General features: G+C 38.3%; 1 long non-coding RNA gene across 1 annotated transcript; it reads right to left on the bottom strand.

The window, feature by feature from the left end:
- Positions 1-9,126: 9,126 nt before the first annotated feature.
- On the bottom strand, positions 9,127-20,587 carry LOC132538273 (uncharacterized). The gene is made up of 3 exons (XR_009549673.1): positions 19,325-20,587; positions 18,733-19,274; positions 9,127-9,510 (listed from the first exon to the last, which is right to left on the bottom strand). It is a non-coding gene; the product is annotated as an uncharacterized LOC132538273 (long non-coding RNA).
- Between the last annotated feature and the right edge of the window lie 4,847 nt (positions 20,588-25,434).

The raw sequence follows: 25,434 nt of genomic DNA, 5'->3' as shown, positions 1-25,434 counted from the left end.
TATAGATCATTGAAAACCTGGAAATACCCTACTGGGCTATTGTTTTTGCTAATTTTTTTTCATTTTACAAATTAATTTCATTAATGATTAATGCATCGTAAAATTAAAGGGATCTAGTTCCACAATGCACCCACCACCACAGTTCTGTACCCTGCCCCTAGTCCCGGGCTTTCCCCTTTCCTTCTAAAGATAACCACAATAGTCTTCACAAAGTATTAGCTGCAGTTTGACATTTTTGAAAAATGAGTTTATGTGCTTCAGCCCTTTATATTGCACACATGAGTGAAACAATACAGTATGTGTCTTGCAGAGAAATGTAGGTCATTTAGTAACAGATATAAACTATAGCAACAAGAACACTTGAACATAAACACCACCTTAAAGAATATCAAGGTGCGATACATGACAAGGCTGAGAAAAACAAAAAAATTGTAAATAAGACTAAAAATTACTAGAGAGAAAATGACATCATTTAGCAAGACATACACAACTATATGCATGTAAATGTGTTATATACAAAATTATTATGCATATAATTTATATCTAAGTATATTATATATAGACATATCAGAGAGAGTCTTAAACTATTCTTGTCTTTCCATTCTTTGCTTGAGAATCTATCCATTTCTTCTTCCCCTTTCATACTTTAAAATTGTCTTATATTTTTATGCCTTGTGTTTCTGGGCCTGTTTTACTGTGTATCACCTTGTACAAAGTTAAACATTCCTTGTTTTTTCTCTATGACACTTTTTTCAGTAAGACTTATAAGGCAAGTGGGGTAATGGCGAACTCCTTCAGTTTTTGTATGTCCAGTATTACTTTGATTGCTTCTTCATATTTGAATGATAGTCTTTCAGGGTAAAGTATGTGTGGTTGGCAGATATTGTCTCTAAAACTTTGAGTACACTGATTGACTCTCCCCTGGCCTCCAATCAAATACTTAGAGGAAAACATTGGTAAAACACTTTCCCACCTACACCTCAAGGACATCTTGGATGAAATAAACCCAACTGCAAGAAAAACTAAAGCAGAAACAAACAATTGGGACTACATCAAATTGAAAAGTTTCTGCACATCCAAAGAAACTATTAAACAAACAAAGAGACCCCTCACAGAATGGGAGAAGATCTTCACATGCCATCCATCAGACAAGAAACTAATCACCAAAATATATAGAGCTCAGCAAACTTAGCACCAAAAAAGCAAATAACTCCATCCAAAAATGGGCAGAGGATAGGAACAAAACATTCACCTCAGAGGAGATCCAAAAGGCTAACAAACATATGAAAAACTGCTCTAGGTCACTGATTGTCAGAGAAATGCAAATTAAGACAACACTAAGATACCACCTCACTCCTGTAAGAATGGCATACATCAAAAAGGACAGTAGCAACAAATGCTGGAGAGGATGTGGGGACAGAGGAACCCTTTTACATTGATGGTGGGAATGTAAATTGGTCCAGCCTCTGTGGAGAGCTGTCTGGAAAACTCTCAGAAGGCTAGACATGGACCTTCCATATGATCTAGTAATTCCTCTCCTGGGGTTATACCCCAAGGACTCACTCCATAACACCCAACCAAAAAGAGGTGTGTACTCCTATGTTCATAGCAGCACAATTCATAATAGCTAAAACCTGGAAGCAACCCAGGTGCCCAACACCAGATGAGTGGCTGAGAAAGCTGTGGTATATATACACAATGGAATACTATGCAGCTATCAAGAACAATGAACCCACCTTCTCTGATCCGTCTTGGACAGAGCTAGAAAGAATTATGTTAAGTGAGCTAAGTCAGAAAGATAAAGATGAGTATGGGATGATCCCACTCATCAACAGAAGCTGACTAAGAAGATCTGAAAGGGAAACTAAAAGCAGGACCTGACCAAATTGTAAATAGGGCACCAAAGTAAAAACCGTGTGATAAGGGGTAGACATGCAGCTTCCTGGGCCAGTGCGGGGTGGGAGTGGGTGGGAGGGATGGGTCACAGTCTTTTGGTGGTGGTAATGGTGTTTATGTACACTCCTAGTAAAATGTAGTCATATAAATCACTAGTTAATTAATATGAGAGGTGGAAAATTAATTGTATGTCTCAAAGTTTTTCAAAACACAAACTGAATCTTTTAAATATATAGGCTGTGTAATTGATATGCAGACTCTCTCAAACGCCTAGACCAAGTAGATAAGAAGCAACCAATAACACAGCTATATACAAGATACTGGGTACTGTACAGCAAACCATAACAAAAGGACTTTTCAAAGTTAACCCAATTACCAAATAATGTGATGATAACATTAACTATCGATTGTCTTTTGGAACCCTAAGAGAGCAGGAACCTCACATCTCCACTATAGAGCCTCTACTTCCCCCAGTCCTGGAACCCTTGGATAGGGCCCACTTTCCCGTATGCCTCTCCCAATCCATATCAAATAATATTACATCTGCCAATCACAACCGAACCAACACAACGATTGCCACCTCAATATGCTTCACTTCAGACTGTGTCCAGAGACTTCAAGTGTGGAATGACAACCCTTCAGCTTCATTACTCGGGTGAGACCTTTCCTTTCATAGTATACTCTAATTCCATCTCAGGTGGTTCACTGTCTAACAAAGTCCCAAAACCTAGATATACACCGGTTTCTGTGAGAGAGAGCATATATGTTCACACGTATGCATAAAGTACTGCAAAATATATACCTGAAAGCAGAAGTACACTAGAGTTTGCAGTGAGTACCCCCCCCAACACTTCATCTCCACTATTCTAAGCTTTGAGTCCATCATTGCTCAACAATTTGTTTGGCTTCATATGTTAATTATCTTTTCAGTCACCAGATTCCAGATGTCATCAGGATGCTGGCCAGGCTTCCCTGGACTGAAGACCCCACCAATGTGTCCTGGAGCTCTGCTTCCCCAGAGACACACCCTACTAGGGAAAGAGAGAGGCAGACTGGGAGTATGGACCAACCACTCAACGCCCATGTTCAGCGGGGAAGCAATTACAGAAGCCAGACCTTCCACCTTCTGCAACCCACAATTACCCTGGGTCCATGCTCCCAGAGGGATTGAGAATGGGAAAGCTATCAGTGGAGGGGTTGGGATATGGAGATTGGGTGGTGGGAATTGTGTGGATTTGTACCCCTCCTACCCTACGGTTTTGTTAATGAATCCTTTCTTAAATAAAAAAGAAAAAAAAAGAATGTCATTTAACAGATTGAAATAGAAAATGTGGCTTCAATTTTAAATAGGTAATACTGCTTATGAAAGAGCAGATGCATTTAAAGTCATTTTTCCATTATCAGATGATAGCAACTGCTAATAATGATGTCAATAGTAAGTAGTATGTTAGCTAGTCATGTATGAATATTAGTAAAATTACCCAGTAAAATGCATTTGTGTAAATCAGTCTTCTTACTATAAAACCTGTGACAAAATCATAACATAATAATGATACTTGGGGTTTTGTTCAAGAGTGAAAAAATCCAAAATAATAGAAATAGAGCTCAATGACATACCTTAGAAATGAGAAACATTTAGTATCTAAAGGTATAGAATTATTAGATTATAAATACAGAATTATAAGAAGAAAATGATTGAAAATAAATAGATTTAAGAAAATGTGCTTTAAAATAGCCTTTTTCTCAGAGTGCCAAATAAGACCCATTTCATTCAGTTTAGTCTTATGAAGTTCATGGTTAAGAGTATATTTTCATACGTCCCTTCCTTTGAAGAAGGAACAATTCAAAATATAATTTTATTATTATCTATTTAATATTTACTCACTAAATTATAAAATTTGATGTATATGGTTTGCACCTACATATGTAAGTTAACTGTATATTTACCACCTGTGTCCTCTCTTCTCCAAGAGAGAACATTTAATGAGGCTTTTTTCTTTAATTTATCTGTACTACAGAATGTATTAATCCTTCCTATAAGGCCAGTATTTCTTTTTTACTCAGAATAATTGTAGGAGAAAAAATTGATATACTCAAGTTTAGAGATTCTGTGGTTAACACGCATGTGAATAAAATGGAAGATACATCAATAGAGTTGTGTTGGAAATGTTCCTGTTTGATGCTCCCAGAGCAGTTAACCACTATGAAGTTATTTTCAACAGTTCTTTTAATGAACTGCTAGGGAGTGAATCAGGGATCCTGTGCCTGTGTGATTATGCTGAATACCTTTCCTGGCTGGATATATTATTCCACATTCTTAAAGATAAAAAGAAAGAGAGATAGTAGAGGGAAGGGCAGGCCAAAAAGAGATTGAGGAAACAACAATGCACTGTTCTACCATTCATAGAGTTCCCCCAGTGCATCTGTGGTGCTCCCATGTGTTTCTGGAAATCAAACCCAAGGTCTAACGCACGCTAAGGTCTGTACTTTATTCATTGGCTTTACAGCAGAATTTTACATAAGAATTGTAGGAAATATCAATGGGACAATGCTACACACACACACACACACACACACACACACACACACACACACACACACACACACACTTTCTCCATATTAATCAGAAGAAATGTCTACTTTTTTTGCTACAGAAAATCCTTATGCCAAAAGCCTTTTTACAAGTTTAGCTGTTTATTTTTCTAAAGCATTTCTGAAAATATTTTCCTTTCTAATAATGGCTGGTTAACTTTAATGCATTTTTATCCGGACTCTGTCTTATTGCCTGAATAAATTCTTAGAGGGCTATCTGCTAAGTACTCCCAGAATCAGTGTCTGAAAAGTTATTAGTGCTGAGAGAATAGCATACATGATCTGAATAAAAGTATTTTATGGACTGAAATTATAAATCATTGTTATATTCTTCTCAAACTCACCCTTTAAAAGTGATTCGAGAAGCAAACATTTTACTGTCATGTGAAAATTTCATTTAAGTACATTTCCATGCTATAGGACCAGGAAGCTGAAAATCTTAAAACTTAATTTCAAAGAAGGAGTGTGATTTAATGGGGAAAGGTATTAAATTTATCATGGGTCAACGGACATGAATACAAGTGCCACCCTGCCATTTACTTGTGAAGTACGGTAGAAAAGTGCAACTATATTGCACAACTATGGGCTGAGTTTTCTCATTGCGGTCTTTGTGAAAGACCTTCCTGCTTGAGGTATTTGAGTTAAAGGTGTTGTTTCTCTGAGACTGTACTAATTAAGTTCTTTCAGGCTTTCCTGTGGATTTTTGATAGAGAATTCTATATGGGCACAAATTTTATTTTTGTCAGTTTTTGTTTTGAAATATTTTTTATTTATTTTCCCTTTTGTTGCCCTTGTTTTTATTGTTGTAGTTATTATTGTTGTCATCGTTGTTAGATAGGACAGAGAGAAATGGAGAGAGGAGGGGAAGACAGAGAGGGGGAGAGACAGATAGACACCTGCAGACCTGCTTCACCGCCTGTGAAGCAACTCCCCTGCAGGTGGGGAGCCGGGGCTCGAACCGGAATCCTTATGCCGGTCGCTGCACTTCGTGCCACATGTGCTTAACCTGCTGCGCTACTGCCTGACTCCCTGTTTTGAAATAATTTTAAGTAATCATAGAAAGTTGCATATTGAAGATAAAACACTTCCCATAATACACTCACCCTGATAATTTAATTGTTATCATTTGCCTTTTCTCTTTCTCCCCCTTTTACTCTCATTCTCACATGTGTATACACAAACATAAATATAGACATACTCTGTGTTTTCTCTTGAATCATGTAAACAGCAGGACTGATGCTCATGATGGCCAAACAGCTGTCTATTAGATAAAAAAACATGCTACTTACAAAAGCACCACGTAGAAATCAGAGTAACATTCATAAAATTGTATTGCCTAACATGTCTGATTTATAACTTTTATTTGCATTTCAACCATATTCTCATGTAAGCTTCTTTTACTTACAGAAACCATTGTGACTAGGAGTCACCATAGGCTGACTTTAGTTACTCTGTTTATTTTCCTTTCCTTTTTTTTTCTTTCTTTTAAAATTTTCTATTGTTTTTATTTATTGGATAGAGACAGCCAGAAATCATCAGGGGTGGGGGAAATAGAGTGGGAAAGAGACAGAGAGACACCTACAACCCTGCTTCATCACTCATGAAGCTTTTCCCCCTGCAGGTGGGGACCGGGAGCTCAAAGCTGTGTCCTTGCACATTTTAACATGTGCTCTCAACCTGTTGTGCCACCACTTTGTCCCATTTTTCTTTCTTTTTTTTTTTTCTAGATTGAAATAGAGATGTAGAGAAGCAGAGAGGGTGAAAAATACCAAAGCACCAAAGCTTCCCTTAATGCTGTTGAACTCAGGCTCAAATATGGGTAGTACACCTGGCAAAGCATCACACTATCCAAGTGAACTGTTTTACTGGCCCGAGTTTACTTTAGAAAAGGGTCTTTGGTGACCAGACCAACACCTCTGTTGATAGTTTCATTCTTCTAGTTGCTGATAAATGTTTTACAAGATTATAAGCTACACATATAAAAGGACTCCACAGAAACCTCTTTATTGGTAAAATGGCTCACCACTAGTTAGAACCCTACCATGACTTAGTGCTTACTGCTGACAGATCTGTCTCAAATGTTTCAGTACCTAGAATAAGTAGTCGGCAACAAATATTTTGTTTATTTTTTCTTTTTCTTTTTTGAAAATTTTTTATACCAGAGAACTACTCAGCTCTGGCTTATGGTGGTGCAGAGAACTGAACCTGGGACTTTGGAGACTCCCCAGGCATGAGTCTCTCTGCATAACCATTATGCTATCTACCCATGCCCAGCAACAAATATTTTGTAAGTTATATAAATATAAACTCCAGTATTTTAAAAGTTAAATCTCAAGATAACATACTTGATGCACAATTAATGTTCTGTCCATCTACTTTAAAAATTGCACAAGCAGGATTACAAATAAAGGTGCCAATATATAACTTCCATATGAATACATAAGGGAAAGTATAATGTGAAACATGGACTGGGTATGGTGCATTGCACCAAGGCAAAGGACTCCAGGAAGGGGGGATAGAAAGGGAATATAGGAGCCCTGGAATCTTGTGTAGGATGGAGAAAAGGGACCTAAGTTGGGGGTGCAGTGTCTTGCAGATACATAGAAACCTGTCATAGTGAGATGAGAGGTTGTACCTATGTGTCAACAACTGTAGTCTAGACTATTAACCCTCCAATAAAGTGAGAAAATTATCAAAAACTGATTTTGCTTTATACAGTTCATATCTTAAGAAGTATCTTGGTTATATAGTGACATTTTTCCACAAAACGAACACTGAGGGAAGAGCTTTGTTGCAGATAACTTATGTAGGAAATTTTCTCAAGAAGAACAAACTTATAAGTGCACACACACACACACACACTGCCTCAAATAAGGGAGAAATATGGAAAAGTGAGTACTGGCTAAGCACTGTGTAAATTGGGTTTCAGTTGTCCTTGGAAGAATATCTTTATAAACAAAGAAACAAACAAAAATTTTCTTTCCACAAGCTCATGATGAAGTTATTTCTCTTTAATATGTAGTTCAATTATAGGAAAATAATTTTTTCTATTCCAAAAACATGTTTTCAATCAATTAGTTTTCTGTCCTCTGAAGCATTTTGGAAACTATTTCTCCTTTCAAATAATAGCTGACTACCTTGAATATATTTTCATAAGTGCTCTTCATTAGTGTAGTTCACATATAAACCGTTGCACAGTGAGACAGGAAAGCCCAGGGAGTTTACTCATTGACTTTTACCCTATTTAGTTGATGATTGTCTCTAAGAGTATTAAATTCCCTGTACTTTGATACTGTTCTGTAAATCATCTAAGGAAGATCCTCTGGTGCCATAGAAAAATCTCAGACTAAATTCAAGAAGCGACAAACGCTGTAGGTGACAGTTTTACACCTTAATTATTTTTTCTTGATGTTTTAATTGATATTTTAATGTAAGCTACTCTACACAGAGTAATATGTTAAATTCATTTAGTTATATTTTCATCATTTATGAAGTTTAGAATAGTTATAAAATTAAAATTATTTTTCACATTTGTCTAAGTTCTTAAAATTTATTTATTTCTTATTTAAGTGTTGAATCAAAATATAAGTTATACTAAATTAATATCAAAATGTTTAATCAGTATTATTTGTGAGGGAATAGGTCAAAGTTTCACCTGGTTGAGTGCATATATTACAATGTACAGGGACCTGGGTTCAAGTCCTTGTTTTCTACCTGCAGGGGTAAAGCTTCAGAAGAAGTGAAGTAGTGCTGCAGCTGTATCTCTTTCTCTCTTCTCTTCCCTCTCAATTTATTTCTGTCCTGTGAGATAAAAGAAAAATGAAGAGGAAAAGAAAAGAAAATGGAAGGACAGGAAAGGGAAGGAAGGGACAGAAGGGGAGGGGAGGGAAAGGAAGGGAAGGGAAGGGAAGGGGAAAGGAAGGGAAGGGAAAGGAAGGGGAGGGGAGGGGAGGGGAGGGGAGGGGAGGGAAGGGAAGGGAAGGGAAGAACAAAGTAGCTTCCATTGGAAGAGTGGTTTTGTTGTGCAGATACCGAGCTCCAGTGACAACTCTGGTGGAAGAAAGACAGAGGGATAGATAGATAGGTGGGTAGATAGATGGATAGAATGCTACAGAACATACATACACACACACACACACACACACACACATACACACACACAACCCAAAACCCCAACTATTCATGAGCAGAACACAAGTTTGAGCTTAGAGATGATGTCTTCCCTTGTCTATCCCAGTAAGACTGGCCATTGTCTTAGTGTTTGCTGTATAAGTACCGCGCGCTAACCGATTGCGCCACTGGAGCTCCTGTCTTAGTGTTTGCTGTCCACTCCAATCTGGACCTGTACCATAAAGCTTCTTGATTCCTGCTCCAACATTACAATAGCAAGTTTGCAATAATCAGTGTTCATTACCTACTAATATCCATCCTTATTCCAGGACAGAAGTAATCTCTCCAGAGAAAGTTTCACCCATGACTTGATGCCCTGTACTGTGGTGTTATTTCTGATGTGGTGGGTTTACTCCCTCTCCTCTGCTTGTAGACTATCTCCTTACAGATTTTTATATGTGTTAAAGGCTGGTTTCCTGTGTAGAAATACCAAAATTCTATTGTGGATATAATGTTCTTTCCAAAAGAGGCAAACCAACTTACTTATCAGATAGGAATATTTGATCCTCTTGACCTCTTTTCTCTCTATTACTACACTTCAGCTGCCTTTACACTAAACAACAACAAAAGCAAATAACTTATGGGGAGAGGATATGGACTAAATATTTTTAAAAAAATTATCTGTATTTATCTACTGGATAGAAACAGCCAGAATTTGAAAGGGAAGGGAGTAACAGAGAGGGAAAGAGACAGAGAGATACCTGCAGCACTGCTTCACCACTCGTGAAACTTTCCCCCTGCGGGTGGGAACTGGAGGCTCAGACCTGGGTCCTTGCTCTTGGTAACATGTGAGCTTAAACAGGTGCACCATTACCCGGCCTCTATGGACAGAATCTTCACCAAAGAAGAGACCTAAAAAGCCAATAAGCATTAAAAAAAATGCTCTGAGTCACTTATTGTCAGTGAAATGCAAATAAAGACAACAATGAGATACCAAACTGAACCTATCAGAATGTCATACACTAGAAAGGACAGTAACAACAAATGTTGGTGATAATGTGGAGAAAAAGGAACTCTTCTACACTGCTGATGAGAAGGCAAAATGGTGGGAATACAATACCTGTGGAAAACATTCTGGAAAGTTCTCAGAACAATAGAAATTGACCTATCTTATGATCTGACAATTCCTTTACTGTGACTAAATCCAAAGAAATCAAACACACTTATCCTAAGAGATCTATGTACACCTATGTCCATGACAGCACAATTTGTAATAGCTCAATCTTAGAAACAACACAGATGTCCAATGACAGACAAGTGGTTAAGAAATCCGTGATATATATTTCATACTACTCAGTTATTACAATTAATGAGGTCATTTCCTTTGCTCCATCTTGGCTGGAAGTAGAAGGCATTATGATCAATGAGATAAGTCAAGAAAGAGAATGGAATTACTAGATGATCACACTTAAGAAACAAGAAACAAACAAGAAAAGGATAACAAAATGACCCTGGACTGGGTAGGGTGTACTACACCAAAGCAAAAGACCTGGGAGGAAAAACTTGGAAGGGTGTGAATAGGGTCTTAGAATACTGATGAGTTCATATTCCAACAACTGTACTATAAACCACTATACCCAAAATAAAATGAAAAAGAAAATCACTGTACTGTGTTGGAGTCTCTATTTCTGGATATCATGTTCTGTTCTATTGAACTATTTCTCTACCAACTGTGTAATAGTGTCTTCATTATTATGACTTTGAGATAAGTTTTATTTTTTTTCATTTTTTAATATTTATTTATTTTCTCTTTTGTTGCCCTTGTTGTTTTATTGTTGTAGTTTTTGACATCATCATTGTTGGATAGGACAGAGAGAAATGGAGAGAGGAGGGGAAGACAGAGAGGGGAAGAGAAAGATAGACACCTGCAGACCTGTTTCACCACTTATGAAGCAACTACCCTGCAGGTAGGGAGCTGGGGGCTCAAACTAGGATCCTTACAGGTCCTTGTGCTTCGCCATGTGTGTTTAACCCACTGGACTACCACCCACTCCCAAGTTTTCTTTTTTTAATTTTTCTTATTTATTATTATTTTTCTTTTGTCTCTTTTGTTGCCTTTGTTGTTTATCGTTGTTATTGTTGCTGTTGTCGTTGGATAGGACAGAGAGAAATTGAAAGAGGAATGGATGACAGGGAGAGAGAAAGATAGACACCTGAAGACTTATTTCACTGCCTGTGAATCAAACACTGTGCAGTTGGGGGGCCAGGGGCTCAAATGGGGATCCTTACACCTGTCCTTGGCACTTCATGCCATGTGCGCTTAACCCACTGTGCCACTGCTGGCTCTCCCTAAGGTAATTTTTCAAAGGGGCTAAAGTAAATAATCCGACATTTCTTTGCTTTGAAATTGCTTTTTCTCTGCTGATTCCTTTGCCTGCCTTTCTTTCTATTTATATTCACAATGATACCACTACAAATATTTTGTCTAATCTAGGAACTAGAAAAACACAACTGTGTCTGAACCAATGCAACTACTGCCATGATAAAGTGATTTTGTTCCTGCATTTACAAAAAGTTGAAGCACAATTAATGTTATTTAATATTAACATTGTTGTATTTGAACACTGTGCACACAAAACAATTATTATTATAAATATATTTTAAAGGGTAACTGTCAAAACATGTTCATTATAATGTGTGAGGCTGCTCTGTAACTCAAGAGTGCTATGTGAATGTACACTTGAATTTGAATTATGTTGTACCATAATTTTCCTTTAACCTTTTGTGAGTGACTAGAATAGGATAAGGTTTATGTAATTTTAGATAACCTATAAGGATATCAGGGAAAGTAGACAACTGAAGTAGACTTGCAAAATCTTTTCATGTTCTCACTAGGGAGTAACTTTCTCTTGTCCCTTTTATACTAGACCTAAGACAGTTGCTATAAAATCATTTGAAAAATCTACTAAAAATATTATGTAACATTTAGGAGATAGACAATGAGTACTTGCATGATGTGATAATTGCAGATATGGAAATGGACTTAGCACTGGAGCATTTTTATTTATTTATTTTTGGTAATTGACCACTGTGAGCTAGTCTTACTTTCAACTCAAATACTATGTCTTATCCAAGATGTCAAAACTATAATACTAATAATAATTAAAGTGGAAAATGTATTTCCTTGATATTACATTGAAGAAAAAGTATGCCATAACCCTTTAAAACTGCTTTATGTTTATAGATAGAATATGTAGAATAGATATTTAGACTTTTTATGTGCTATATTGAGAAATATTTCTTCCTCAAAATACAATGGACTTATTCACTAATAAGAGTTAGATTTAATATTAACCTGGGTTCTTAGTTGGATACCTAGTGATGCTTGTACTGGATTGATCTGCTGGATTCTCTCTTTCTCATATAAATCCTCTCACATAAAATGGATAAATCTTTAAAATGGGATATAAAATTAAAATGCTGTATAACATTGTCATACACTTTCTGTTCAAAATTATCTTTAGCCTATGCTTAAAACGTCCAGAAAATAAAAATGAAGCATAATATATTTTGAAGTAATGCATTACTTAAAGCATTCAATAGGACTCCCGAAAATACCTCACCTAGAGGGTATATTTCTTACCATACAGGAGGTGCTGAGTTTGAATTCTAGCACTATGTGGGAGCACTATGGATGGCACCAAGGGGGTTCCATGAATAATGGAGTAGTGCTGTGGTGTCTACTCTCTGTCCCCTTCTGTTTTCTCTCACTTCATAAATCAGAATAAGAAAATTGACACCAGGGAAAGCCATTAGTGATATCACTCTGGAAGGAGACACAAAGGTCACATGAATTAAACACCCATTAACATTTCTAATCAGAGAATTGAAAGCTGAAATAGCTAAGCTAAAAGGACAACTAGTAGAACAAGTTAAAAAAGTAGCTGAACTGAAGAAGGAAGCGGAGGGAAGGGAATGCAGATTAACAGAAACAGAAAATAGATTTAGCCTGACAGAGGATGAGTTAAGGAAAACTAAGAAAGAGGTAAAAGTACTCAAAAAACTATTGAGAGACACTGAAAACAACAACAGAGACATATGGGATGATCTTAAAGGAAGCAACATTCACATAATTGGCCTACTAGAGGAAGAAAGAGAGGAGGGGGAAGAAAGCATCTTAGAGGAAATGATAAACTTCCCACCCCTAAACAACAGAAAGGATATTAAGATTCAAGAGGCTCAGAGAGTCCCAAACAGAATCAACCCAGAACTGAAGAAATCAAGACACATCATAGTTACAATGAAAAGAAGTAAGGATAAAGAAAGGATCCTAAAGGCTTTAAGAGAAAAACAATAAGTCACATACAGGGGAAAACCCATAAAACTATCAGCATACTTCTCCACTCAAACTCTAAAAGCCAGGAGAGAATGCAAGATATCTATGGAACCCTCAATGAAAAAGGGTTTCAACCAAGGATAGTATATACTACCAGACTTTCATTCAGACTAGATGGAGGAATAAAAACCTCTCAGACAAGCAACAGTTAAAGGAGGCAACTATCACCAAGTCTGCCCTGAAAGAGGTTCTAAAAGAACTCTTATAAACAAGAAAATCACCATAATATTTTCCATACGTAAGAGCAAATAAAAAAAACTTGTGGAATAATGGCACTGCAATACCTTAAATCCATAATATCAGTAAATGTCAATGGCTTAAATTCACCCATTAAAAGGCAAAGATAGGAGGATGGATCAGAAAACACAACCCAACCATATGCTGCTTAAAAGAATCCCATCTCACCCAACAAGACAAAAACAGATTTAAAGTTAAAGGATGGAAAACTATCATGCTAATGGACCACAAATAAAAGGCAGGAACAGCCATTCTCATTTCTAACACAATAAACTTTAAATTAAATAAACTAATAAAAGACAGGCAAAGTCATTACATAATGATCAGAGGATCAATCAACTAAGAAGATTTAACAATTATTAACATCTATGCACCCAATGAGGGCCCATCTAAATATATCAAACACTTCTGTAAGAGCTACAAAAATACATCAGTGGAAATACAGTAATAGTAGGAGACTTCAACACCCTACTCTCACACTTAGATCAAATAAGCAGAGAATCAATAAATAAATAAGTGGACTTCCGGGAGGCATGGTTTATGGAGTAGCTGCAATCAGACCTTTGCTCCCCCCCCCCCCCATACAACTATTAAACACAGCAAGAGACTGAATTGGACACATAATCTACAGCTGAAAAGAATCCACAGCCTCAGGTAGGTGCCAGTGTGCACAGGCTGGGGAAATGGGATTGGGTTGGAAGACATCGTCAGTCAAAAGGAGAGCTCTAGGCTGAAGGTGCTCAGCACCGACCTGTGTCATCTTGGGCAGTAATTCAATTAGCAGATTCCCCTGAAGAAAAGAAATTGGAGCTTAAAACCTCTCAAACTTTGACTCGGGGTACTGCTTGCATCTGTTTTTTCTCAGTCTGAGTTTAAGACAAAGACAGTACTCAACCCACAAGGGAACCCAAAACTCCCCTCCCCCCACCCACAGCCATACATTCAAATAAGTGGAAAGCAAAGACCACAACAGCACCACCTGCTGGCCAACATAACCAATGGCATACATGGAAAGCAGAGAGGCAGAGGGTTAAATAGCATGTCATATCAAACAGAGAAAAGTAAATCAGACGAAATCCAAGAAATTACAGATACAGAGAGTCTATCAGAGACAGACTATAGAAATATTATGAGAACTTTACAAGAATATAAGCAAGAGTTGAAAGAGCATTTTTATTTGGAATTCGATAAAAAGTTACAAAGTGTGAAAGAAGAACTCAAAGTGGAGTTCACTAAGTTAAACAGCATGGAGGAAAAAAATTCAAACATAACTGCAAGAACTGAAAGACATCTTTAGTGCAGTTCAATCTCAGGTAGAAAGCTTAGGTAATAGACTCACACATGCAGAAGGAAGAATTTCCAATCTAGAAGACACAATTATCCCACTTTTACAATTCAAAGATGAGGGAGAGGAAAGGATTATAAACAATGAAGCTACTCTCTGTCAAATTACAGTCTCTATAAAAAGGTTGAATATACAAGTTATAGGGATACCTGAGGAAGTAGACTGGGTCAAAGGTCCAGAGATAATTTTCAGAGAAATTTTAGATGAAAATTTCCATTACCTAGGCAATACGCAGAATATACCCATTTTGGAGGCAGATTGATCACTCAGGTTCACAAATCCAAAAAAATCAACACCAAGACATATTGTTGGATAATTATTAAAACTCAACAACAAGGAGAAATTTTTCAGGCGGCTAGGGAAAGGAAAAAAGTTACATATAAAGGGAGAAGTATCAGACTTTCATCAGACTTTTCTTTACAAATCCTAGAGGCAAGGAGAGAGTGGAATGACATATTCAAGGCACTAAAGGAGAGCGATTTTCAGTCACAAATTTTGTATTCTGCAAAATTATCCTTCAAGTATAAGGGAGAAATAAAGGTATTCCCAAATACTCAAAAACTAAAGGAATTTGCTACAATCAACCCCACCTTACAAGAAATACTGAATGTAGTCTTGCAGGAAAGGAGGAAACAAAAGAACACATGTTCTCAGCGAGGTGAATAGCATTAGACTAGAAACAAAAATACAATAAAGTAGAAAAGAACAACAAGCAAATAGGGGAGGGAATTAAAAGACAAATAAGCCTTGTAAGGGCAGTGTTGTGGGGGAGAGAGAGAAGGGATCGTAGCAGAGAGGTCTCAAGTGGCCTCCCCCAGGGCTCTGTTCTGGCTCCTACACTATTTAATATTTACATCAATGACCTCCCAGAAACTTCTTCAAGGAAGTTCATCTACGCCGATGACATCTGCTGTGCAACTCAGGCATCCAAGTTCGACATCCTCGAGGAAACACTCATGAAAGACATGTCTCTGATATCTGATTACTGTAAAAAATGGTGACTAATCCCTAGCACTGCAAAAACGGTATCATCTGTTTTCCATCTACACCATGCCTCGGCCTCGCGTGAGCTTAATGTGCAACTTAACGATACGAGAATCCGGCATGAAGCCCAGCCTGTCAATCTTGGCGTTACTCTCGATCGCACTCTGTCATTTCACAAACATCTCATAAAAACTGCAGCAAAGGTGGGCGCGAGGAACAACATCATTGCCAAGACTGGCCAGCTCTTCATGGGGCGTGAGCGCTTCCACACTGCGATCATCATCTCTGGCATTATGCTATTCCACTGCAGAGTACTGTGCCCAGTATGGTTCCGTAGCCCCCATGTCCACTTGGTCGATTCCAAATTATTTTCCTCCATGAGGATAATTTCTGGAACCATCCGTTCCACCCCGGTTCCGTGGCTGCCAGTTCTTAGCAACATCGCCCCGCCAGATATTCGTCGGGATGCGGCATCATCTAAGTTCATTTCCCACATCTATGCTCGACCAGACCTGCCAATATACGCAGATATCTTCGCCCACCCTGTCCAACGCTTGATGTCTCGTCATCCAATCTGGTCTCCTACGCCTACGCTGAACTTCTCTGTTCCAGACTCTTGGAAACAGAGTTGGCAGTCAGCTGAGGTAAAGAACAAACACCTCATCACAGACCCCTGCAAGCGTCAACCCGGCTTTGACCTAGCACGTTATGATTGGGCCGTCCTCAATCGCTATCGAACAGGCCATGGCTGGTGCGCCGCTATGTTCCACCACTGGGGAGCCAGAGATGACCCGAACTGCCCCTGCAGCTACAGACAGACTATGTCCCACATGGTCAACGACTGCCACCTCTCCAGATTCAAAGGAGGTCTAGAAACTTTACATCAGGCTCAACCTGACGCTGTTAACTGGCTACAGAAGAAGGGCAAACGCTAGAAGAAGAAGAAGCAGAGAGGGAACACAAATCTTTATTCACTCAGGCACCTCAGAGTTGGGTGAGAGCGCAGCAGTTCAGGCCATGTGTAGCTAGCAAAATGGCCACCTCCCACTATGCACAGCACCCTTCTCTGTGTCTGGTCGCCAAGGTGAAATGGGGCAAAAAGAGACCAGATCTGCAGCAGTAGCGGGTTTTATAAGATAAAAAAATGGTAAAATGATGGGCTCCCAGTTTTTGAACACCTTCTTGGCACAGGAAGTGCAGTCACCAGTGCTCAACATGATGGACCTGGGGTGTCCTAGGTCCCTGAGAATCTTTGAGATCTGACTGCAGAGCAAATCAAATGTCTCAGGCTGGAGATCTCCCTGGGGGCTGAAACTCTCCAGAGGGGCAGGAAACAGCTGGAGACATAAATGCTGCAGCCCTGAGGTGCAGCACAGCAGCTTCTCCAGGGTGTCTATGGACAGGCAGTTCCCATGCAGGCTGAGGGAGCTGAGCTGGGAGCAGCTGCTCAGGGCAGGGAGCAGGGCCTCAAGCTGGTGGTCCTGGAGGCCACACAGACCCAGGTCCAGGTGCTGGAGGGTGGCTTCATTAATCTCCAGCAGAGCTCCCAGGGGCTCACTGACTGAGGTCAGGGGGACTCCCCTCAGACACAGGTCCTTCAGGTGAGTGAGATGAGGGCTCTGCAACAGTTGTGTCAACTCTTCTTCTGTAAACCTGCAGTTAGCGATTGAGAAGACCTCCAGAAGAGAGGCAAGGCTCCTGAGCAGCTGGTGCAGATGGCCCTGGAGGAAGAAGGGAGATTTCAGGTACAGCTCCTGAAGATGAAGTAGCAGGAGGAATGCAGATTTGAACTTGCTGATACACCCTGTCCTCCTGGCATCCTCTTCTGGGGTGGTTGCAGTAGGAATGTCGACGCAGACAGCCAGTTTCTTCAGATTACTCATCATGCCCAGCAGGTTACCAAGCTTGTGCAGGGTGCAGAATGTCAAGACACAATGGACATCTAATTCCTTGATATCACAGAATGTCATGGCATGCAGGAACCTTAAACCCTTTCCGGTCAGGGAATCTACCATCAGTGTCTTACAAGAGAGGTGCACTCCCTTTCTCTCCTTGATCCAGTCCAGCAGGTAGCCGCAAAGCCTCTCGACATGCTTATTACCGAGGTAGAGGTCTACACACACCTCGAAGCAGGGCCTGGCCTTCTCGTTGCTTGAAGGCTCCTCATGCTTCTGACACCAGGTCTAAGGGATGGGGACTTAAAGAGACCCAGCCTCAGTGCTAAGCTGCCAGGAGTGCACTTGACTGGATTTCCAGGATGTGGGTCTAATAGAATCAATAGTATGATTTTGAAATACTTTAATGGGATTGTAACTGTAATTTGGGTTGCAATTCATGTGTTGTATTTTCCCTTGTGAATGTTTCCGTTTTGAAATGTTGAGAAATAAATTGGATCTTAATGCAAAAAAAAAAAAAAGATAAAAAAATGGAAGTGGAAGTCAGGACAGGATTGGTTGGGAAAGGCACTCCAGGAATATAGTTTCAACTCTCGTGGGAATTGACAATATCCTGAGGGGACAACATGGTGAATGTGACCTCATCTGCACAATTTCCCAACAAAGCCTTATCAAATGTTTGTTAATCAAGATCAACTTAGAAAAAGACATTTTTAGATACACAATGCTAGTTATTACACACAGGGTAACCACAAAACAAAACAGGGAATAGAGATTTGCAGAGAACACAAGAAAAATTAGTGAGGAATTCACTATAGAAACTCATCCACATTATAGGTTAGATAGAAACAAAGGGGCAAAGACTCAACAATTTAAAATAAACTCTAAAAAAACCAGAATGGGCATAAGAAAACCACATATATCAATAATCACCTTAATTGTGAATGCCTAAAGTCACCTGTCAAAAGATTCAGAGTAGCTAAATAGATTAAAGAACAGGATTTCTCCATTATATGTCTCCAGGAAACACACATTCAAAGAAAAGACAAACAGAAACTGAATATAAAAGGATGGAGCAAGATGTTCCAAGCTAAAAAAAAGGGCAGGGACAGCTGTCCTATTCTCTGATAAAATAGGCTTTCAGGCAAAGAAAGTGATCAAAGATAGAGAAGGACATTACATAATGGTTAAAGGTTCAATCCAACAAGAAGATATAACCATCATTAATACATATACCCCCAACTTAAAAGCACCAAATATATAAAATAAATACTTACTGAATTCAAGGGAGACATTGATAGCAACACAATAATAGTAGGGGATTTCAACACACCACTCACAGGAAGAGACAGAACATCTGGACAAAAAATCAACAGAGAAATAGTGAATTTAAGTGAAACCATAAATGAAATGGACCTAATAGATATATACAGAGCTTTCCATCCCGAAAGTAATGAATATACATTCTTTTCAAGTACAAAGTACACATGGAACATTTACAAGCATTGACCATATGGTGGACCACAAAGACAGTCAAAGTAGACATGTAAATATTAAAATTATAAAATGCATCCATGAAGGCATGAAACTAGAAATCAACCAAAAAAGAAAAAGAAATTTCCCCAAAGCCTGGAGACTAAAAAATATGCTACTTAACAATAAATGCGTCATTTAAGAGATCAAAAAAGAAATTAAGAATTATCTTGGTACCAATGTAAATTAAGAAACCAGTTACCATACCCTATAGGATGCAGAAAAAGCAGTGCTGGGGGAGTTTATAGCAAACATTAATAAACAGGAGAAATCACTAGTAAACCATCTAACAACCCACCTCAATCAACTAGTAGTGGAGCAACAAAAAGAACCAACAGTCAGCAGGAGACAGGAAATAGTCAAAAACAGAGCAGAAATCAATGAAATAGAAAACAAGAAGACCATTAGGAAGATTAACGAAACCAAAAGCTGGTTCTTTGAAAGGATAAATAAAATAGATAAGCCACTAGCTACACTCACCAAGAGAAAAATCGAGAAATCTATGGTAAAATCACTCAAAAATGAAAGAGGAGATATTACAACAGATGAGGCAGAGATTCAGAAGATTATGCAGGAATATTATGGACACCTGTATGGAACCCAAATTTGACAACTTAGAAGAAATGGGCACATTCCTAGAGTTATACCCACTACCAACCTTGACACAAGAGGAAGCAGATAAACTTAACAGGTCAATCACTAGTAGTAAAGAAATTGAAACAGTAATCAAAAGCCTACCCAAGAACAAAATCCCAGGTCCTGATGGCTATTCTAATGAATTTTATAAAATATTCAAAGAATAACTAACACCCATTCTCCTCAAACTCTTCCATGAAATAGAAGAGGGAACACTCCTAAATACATTCTATGATGCTAACATTGCCCTGATCCCCAAAGCAGGAAAGGACCCCACCAAAAAGAGAAAAAAACAACAAAAAAACCATAGACCTATGTCCCTGATAAATACCAATGCAAAGATAATCAACAAAATCTTGGCTAATCAAATACAACAATATATTAAGAGAATAATCCACCAAAATCAAGTGAGATTCATCCCTGGGAAACAGGTATAGTTTAATATCTGTAAGACAATAAACATAATCCACTGTATCAACAAAAGGAAAGATAAAAATCACGATTCTATCAATCGATGCAGAAAAGGCATTCGATAAGGTACAACACCCATTTATGATAAAGGCCCTCTAGAAACTGGGAGTGGGAGGAAATTTCCTTAATATAATAAAGGTTATATATGATAAACCCACAGCTAACGTCATTATCAATGGGGAAAAATTGAAAGCTTTTCTCCTAAAATTGGGAACTAGACAAGGGTGCCCACTCTATTTTTTTTTTTCTGACATAGTCCTAGAAATCCTTGCCATAGCAGTCAGACAAGAAAGAGATAATCAAAGAAATACAAATTGGAAAGGATGAAGTTAAACTCTCATTATTAGCAGACGGAATTTTGATATACCTAGAAGACCCCAGGAATTTTGCCAAGAAACTACTGGAAATCATCAATACATTCAGTAAAGTAGCAGGCTACAGAATCAATACCCATAAATCTGTGGCATTTATTTATGCAAAAGATAGGTCAGAAGAAATGAAACTGAAGGAAGCAATACCATTCATAATTGAGCCCAAGAAGATCAAATATCTAGAAGTAAATCTAATGAAGGATGTAAAAGATCTTTTTAAGGAAAACTATAAGACATTGTTAAAAGAAATAGAGGATGACACAAAGAAATGGAAGAACATCCCCTGTTCATGGATTGGGAGAATAAATATCATTAAAATGGAAATTTTGCCAAAAGCAATCTATATATTTAATGTAATCCATATTAAAATCCCAATTATATATTTCAAGGAAATTGAACAGATTATTCAAAGATTTGTGTGGAACTCTAAAAAACCACAAATAGCAAAAACACTCCTAAGGAAAAAGAAGAAAAATGGAAGCATCACAACACCAGACTTTAGATTATACTACAAAGCAGTAGTAATCAAAACAGTGTGGTACTGGAACAAAAATGGTCATATGGACCAATGGAATGGATAGAGAGTCGAGAACTCAATCCATACATATACAGATACCTTATATATGACAAAGGGGCCAAATCTGGCCAGTGGGGAAAAGAAAGTCTCTTTAAAAAATGGTGTTGGCAGTATTGGATAGCCACATGTAGAAAAATGAAAGTAGACCACCATTAACACCCTACAGCAAAATTAATTCAAAATGGGTCAAAGATCTGGATATCAGACCTGAAAGTGTAAAATACATAGAAGAATATATCGGTGAAACATTTCATGATATTATCACTAAAGACATATTTGTAGACTTCACCCCATGAGCAAAGGAAACAAAAGGAAGATTGAACAAGTGGGACTATATCAAATTAAAAAGCATGCATACATCAAAAGAAGACTCCATAAAGATAAACAGGAAACACAGCAAATGGGAGAACATATTTGCACATCTTACTTCAGACAGACACTTGCTATCAAACATCTATATAGAACTCATTCAGCTCAACAAAAAGAAAAAGAACAACCCAATAAAAAAGTAGGCAGAGGACATGCATAGACAGTTCTCCAAAGAAGAGAGGCACATGGCCCACAGACATAGGCAGAAATGCTCTAATTCACTCATCACCAGAGAAATGCCAATTAAAATCACACTGAGATACTACCTCACACCTATAAGAATGGCTTTCATCAACAAAAGAGAAGACAAGTGTTGGAAAGGATGTGGAGAGAAAGAACTCTAATACACTGCTGGTGGGAATGCCAAATGGTACAACCATTATGGAGAACATTATGGAGAATCCTTAAGCAAATACAGACGGAAATACCTTATGACCCAGCAATCCCACTCCTAGGCATTTATCCAAAATAGATAATATCAGTAATTCAAGGAATATATTTACCCCCATGTTCATAGCCACATTATCTACAATATCAAAAATTTGGAAGCAACCAAAATGTCCCTCCGCAGATGATTGGTTAAAAAGTTATGGGACATATACTCAATGGAATATTACTCAGCAATAAAAATATAGTTTGTCATCCTTTGGGATAAAATGGATGAAACTTGAAAACATTATGCTTAGGGAAATAAACAAGGAGGTAAAGGAAAACTATAGGATGGTCTCACCCATATGTGGAATATAGAGAAATGAACAAACATACATAAAATAAACAACCAGACACAATATAACCCATATATAAAATGGGAAACTATTGTGTTTACCTAGCTGGGAGGGGAGAGGGCACAGACTTTTGGTGGTGGGGAAGATGTGAAACTCTAGTCTTATGAGTATTTAGTCCTATCAATAGCAATATGACATGTGGGAGGGGTAGATAGATTTAATATCTAAAGTTCCCCAACTGCCTAGACTATAGCCCTAAGTACAAATACTAGCTCTTGGTAATATCTATCTTAGATTTGAAAAATGATTGTACTCTGATAAGGGATTTAATTGTTTATGGATCTCTAAAAATGTATCGGAAAAATAAAGCTGTGCAAACATCTAAATCAATTACAGCGGTGGAGAGAGGGAAGATGGCGGACTGAGAAACTGCTAACAGCTGTTCTCTAATCACATCTTTGAGAAACGGTAGGATTTTCTGCCTTTAGCAGGCCTGTCAATAAGGGGTGACACCAAAGTGGTGATTATAATTTAATTTGGGTTAAGAATTAGAGTAAAGGTGACACGGACTAGCGGGGCTCCAGACTTCCCAGGTGGCGCCGGGCAAGGTGAGTGCGCCGGGCATTGTCCTCCGCCCGGGAAGGCGGCTCCTCCGCCGGTTGCAGAGCGTGGCAGGCAGAGGACACGGAGAGAGCAATTTAGCTCGGGGGCTTTCTCTTGGGAGTCTCCAGGGTCCACCGCGACCCTGAGGGCAGATCCAAAGACTTCTTAAGTATAGCTCTCATTGGATCAAAGGACTTGGAGCTAGTTTTCATTTTCGAGAAATCCTTTAAAAAAGTCTGGAGGGGGTGGTTTCCCGGAAGATGGCAGATGGAGAAGCTACTAGCCTCTGAGCTCCGAACGCACTCCCCTGGAGACAATAGGATTTTCTGCCTTTAGCAGGCCAGCCAATAAGGTGTCCTTAGACACCAAGGAGGTGACTATAACTTAATTTGGGTTAAGAATTAGAGTAGGGAAAAAAAATTCTTTTTTCTTCCTTTTAATTTTCAAGCATACATCCTTCCCGCCGCCCCCCCCCCCCCCCATAAGCAGTCCCTGGGACCAGCTCCTAGCAGGATACCCCATACCACCAAACAGGGTGCTTTTTTTTTTTTTTTAATTCACTGATACACATTTGGGAAGTTCCTTGCACTGCTCTTTAATTACAACTCTTCTTCTTATCTTCTCCCTTTTCTCTCTCTTATCTCTTTCTCTCTCTCTCTCTTTTTTTTTTAATCTTGTCATACACTTCTTCTTTCTTCTTTGCCTTTCTGAATTTGTGAATGACTTTGGGGAAGAAATCTGACTCAGAATGGACTCTCTAGGTGTGTATCTCTGCTCTAGTTCCCTTTCCCCTCTTGTTACCCCTAGAATACACACTGGATAGTAGATTTGCATAACTGTCTATTCTTGCTATCCTCTCTTTCTTTTCTCTTTCTTCACTGGGATTTGGTTACTATTTTTTCACGGACTGGAGAAATTGTTTGGCTAACTGGTAATGATTAAACTACTTCAATACTTACTTCAGTTGCTACTGTAATTCCGGAGGTTGGTGAGTGCAATTGTCATAAAGGTATTTAGTACAGTGTTACTTGTACTCAAGACACAACAACTGAGGAACAACAGAGCATAAAAAAAAAAGAGAAACACATAAATAAAAAAATGGGTAGATTAAAAACAAATAAAACTGCTACCACAATGAATGAAGACAAGAGCCCAGAAGAAACTACAAATCAGTCAGAAGTAACCATAGATAAGAAAAGTATGCAAGCAATAATAAACTTATTAATCACAGAAATGAAAACAACATTGGAGGAAAGGAATGGCAGTATTAGGGAAACAACAGTTGAGACCCCCAGGAAAATACTGATTATCTTGAGGCAATTAGAGAACTGAAAGCTGAAATAGCTGTAATGAAGAAAGAAGCTGAGGCAAGGGAAAGCAGACTAACAGAAGCAGAAAACAAAATTAGTCAGACAGAGGATGAGTTAGAGAAAACTAAGAAAGAGGTGAAAGAGCTTAAAAAGAGATTGAGAGACACTGAAAACAACAACAGAGACATATGGGATGATATCAAAAGAAGTAACATTTGTATAATTGGCCTGCCAGAGGAAGAAAGAGAGGAAGGGGAAGCAAACATTCTAGAGGAAATAATACAAGAAAATTTCCCAGACCTGAATAACAGAAAGGATATCAAGGTTCAAGAGGCCCAGAGAGTACCAAACAGAATCAACCCAGACCTGAAGACACCAAGACACATCATAGTCACAATGAGAAGAAGTAAGGATAAAGAAAGGATCCTAAAGGCTGCAAGAGAGAAACAAAAAGTCACATACAAGGGAAAACCCATAAGATTATCTGCAGATTTCTCCACTCGAACTCTAAAAGCCAGAAGGGAGTGGCAAGATATCCATCGAGCCCTGAATGAAAAAGGGTTTCAACCAAGGATAATATATCCTGCTAGACTTTCATTCAAGCTAGATGGAGGGATCAAAACCTTCTTAGACAAACAACAGTTAAAGGAGGCAACCATCACCAAGCCGGCCCTGAAAGAGGTACAAAAAGACGTCTTATAAACAAGAACATCACTATAATACTTGCAATATATCAGAGTAAACAAATTGTCTTTTAGAACAATGGCACTACAATACATTAAATCCATAATATCAATAAATGTCAATGGCTTAAACTCACCCATCAAAAGGCACAGGGTGGGGGGATGGATCAGAAAACATAACCCAACCATATGCTGCTTGCAAGAATCCCATCTGTCACAACAAGATAAACACAGACTTAAAGTGAAAGGATGGAAAACTATCATACAGGCTAACGGTTCACAAAAAAGGGCAGGAACAGCCATTCTCATCTCAGACACGATAGATTTTAAATTAAATAAAGTAATAAAAGATAGGCAAGGACATTACATAATGATTAGAGGATCAATCAGCCAAGAAGACTTAACAATTATTACCATCTATGCACCCAACGAGGGACCATCTAAATACATTAAGTATCTACTGAAAGAATTTCAAAAATACATCAATAGTAATACAATAATAGTGGGAGACTTCAATACCCCACTCTCACACTTAGACAGATCAACAAAGCAGAGAACCAATAAAGATACAAGAGAATTGTATGAAGAGATTGACAGACTAGACCTCTTGGACATTTTCAGGCTCCTCCAACCCAAAAAACTGGAATACACCTTCTTTTCAAATCCACATAACACATACTCAAGGATAGACGACATGTTAG

The sequence above is a fragment of the Erinaceus europaeus genome, chromosome 4 (assembly GCF_950295315.1).
Source record: "Erinaceus europaeus chromosome 4, mEriEur2.1, whole genome shotgun sequence".
Lineage (NCBI taxonomy): Eukaryota > Metazoa > Chordata > Mammalia > Eulipotyphla > Erinaceidae > Erinaceus > Erinaceus europaeus.
This window is presented reverse-complemented; position numbering and strand designations above follow the sequence as displayed.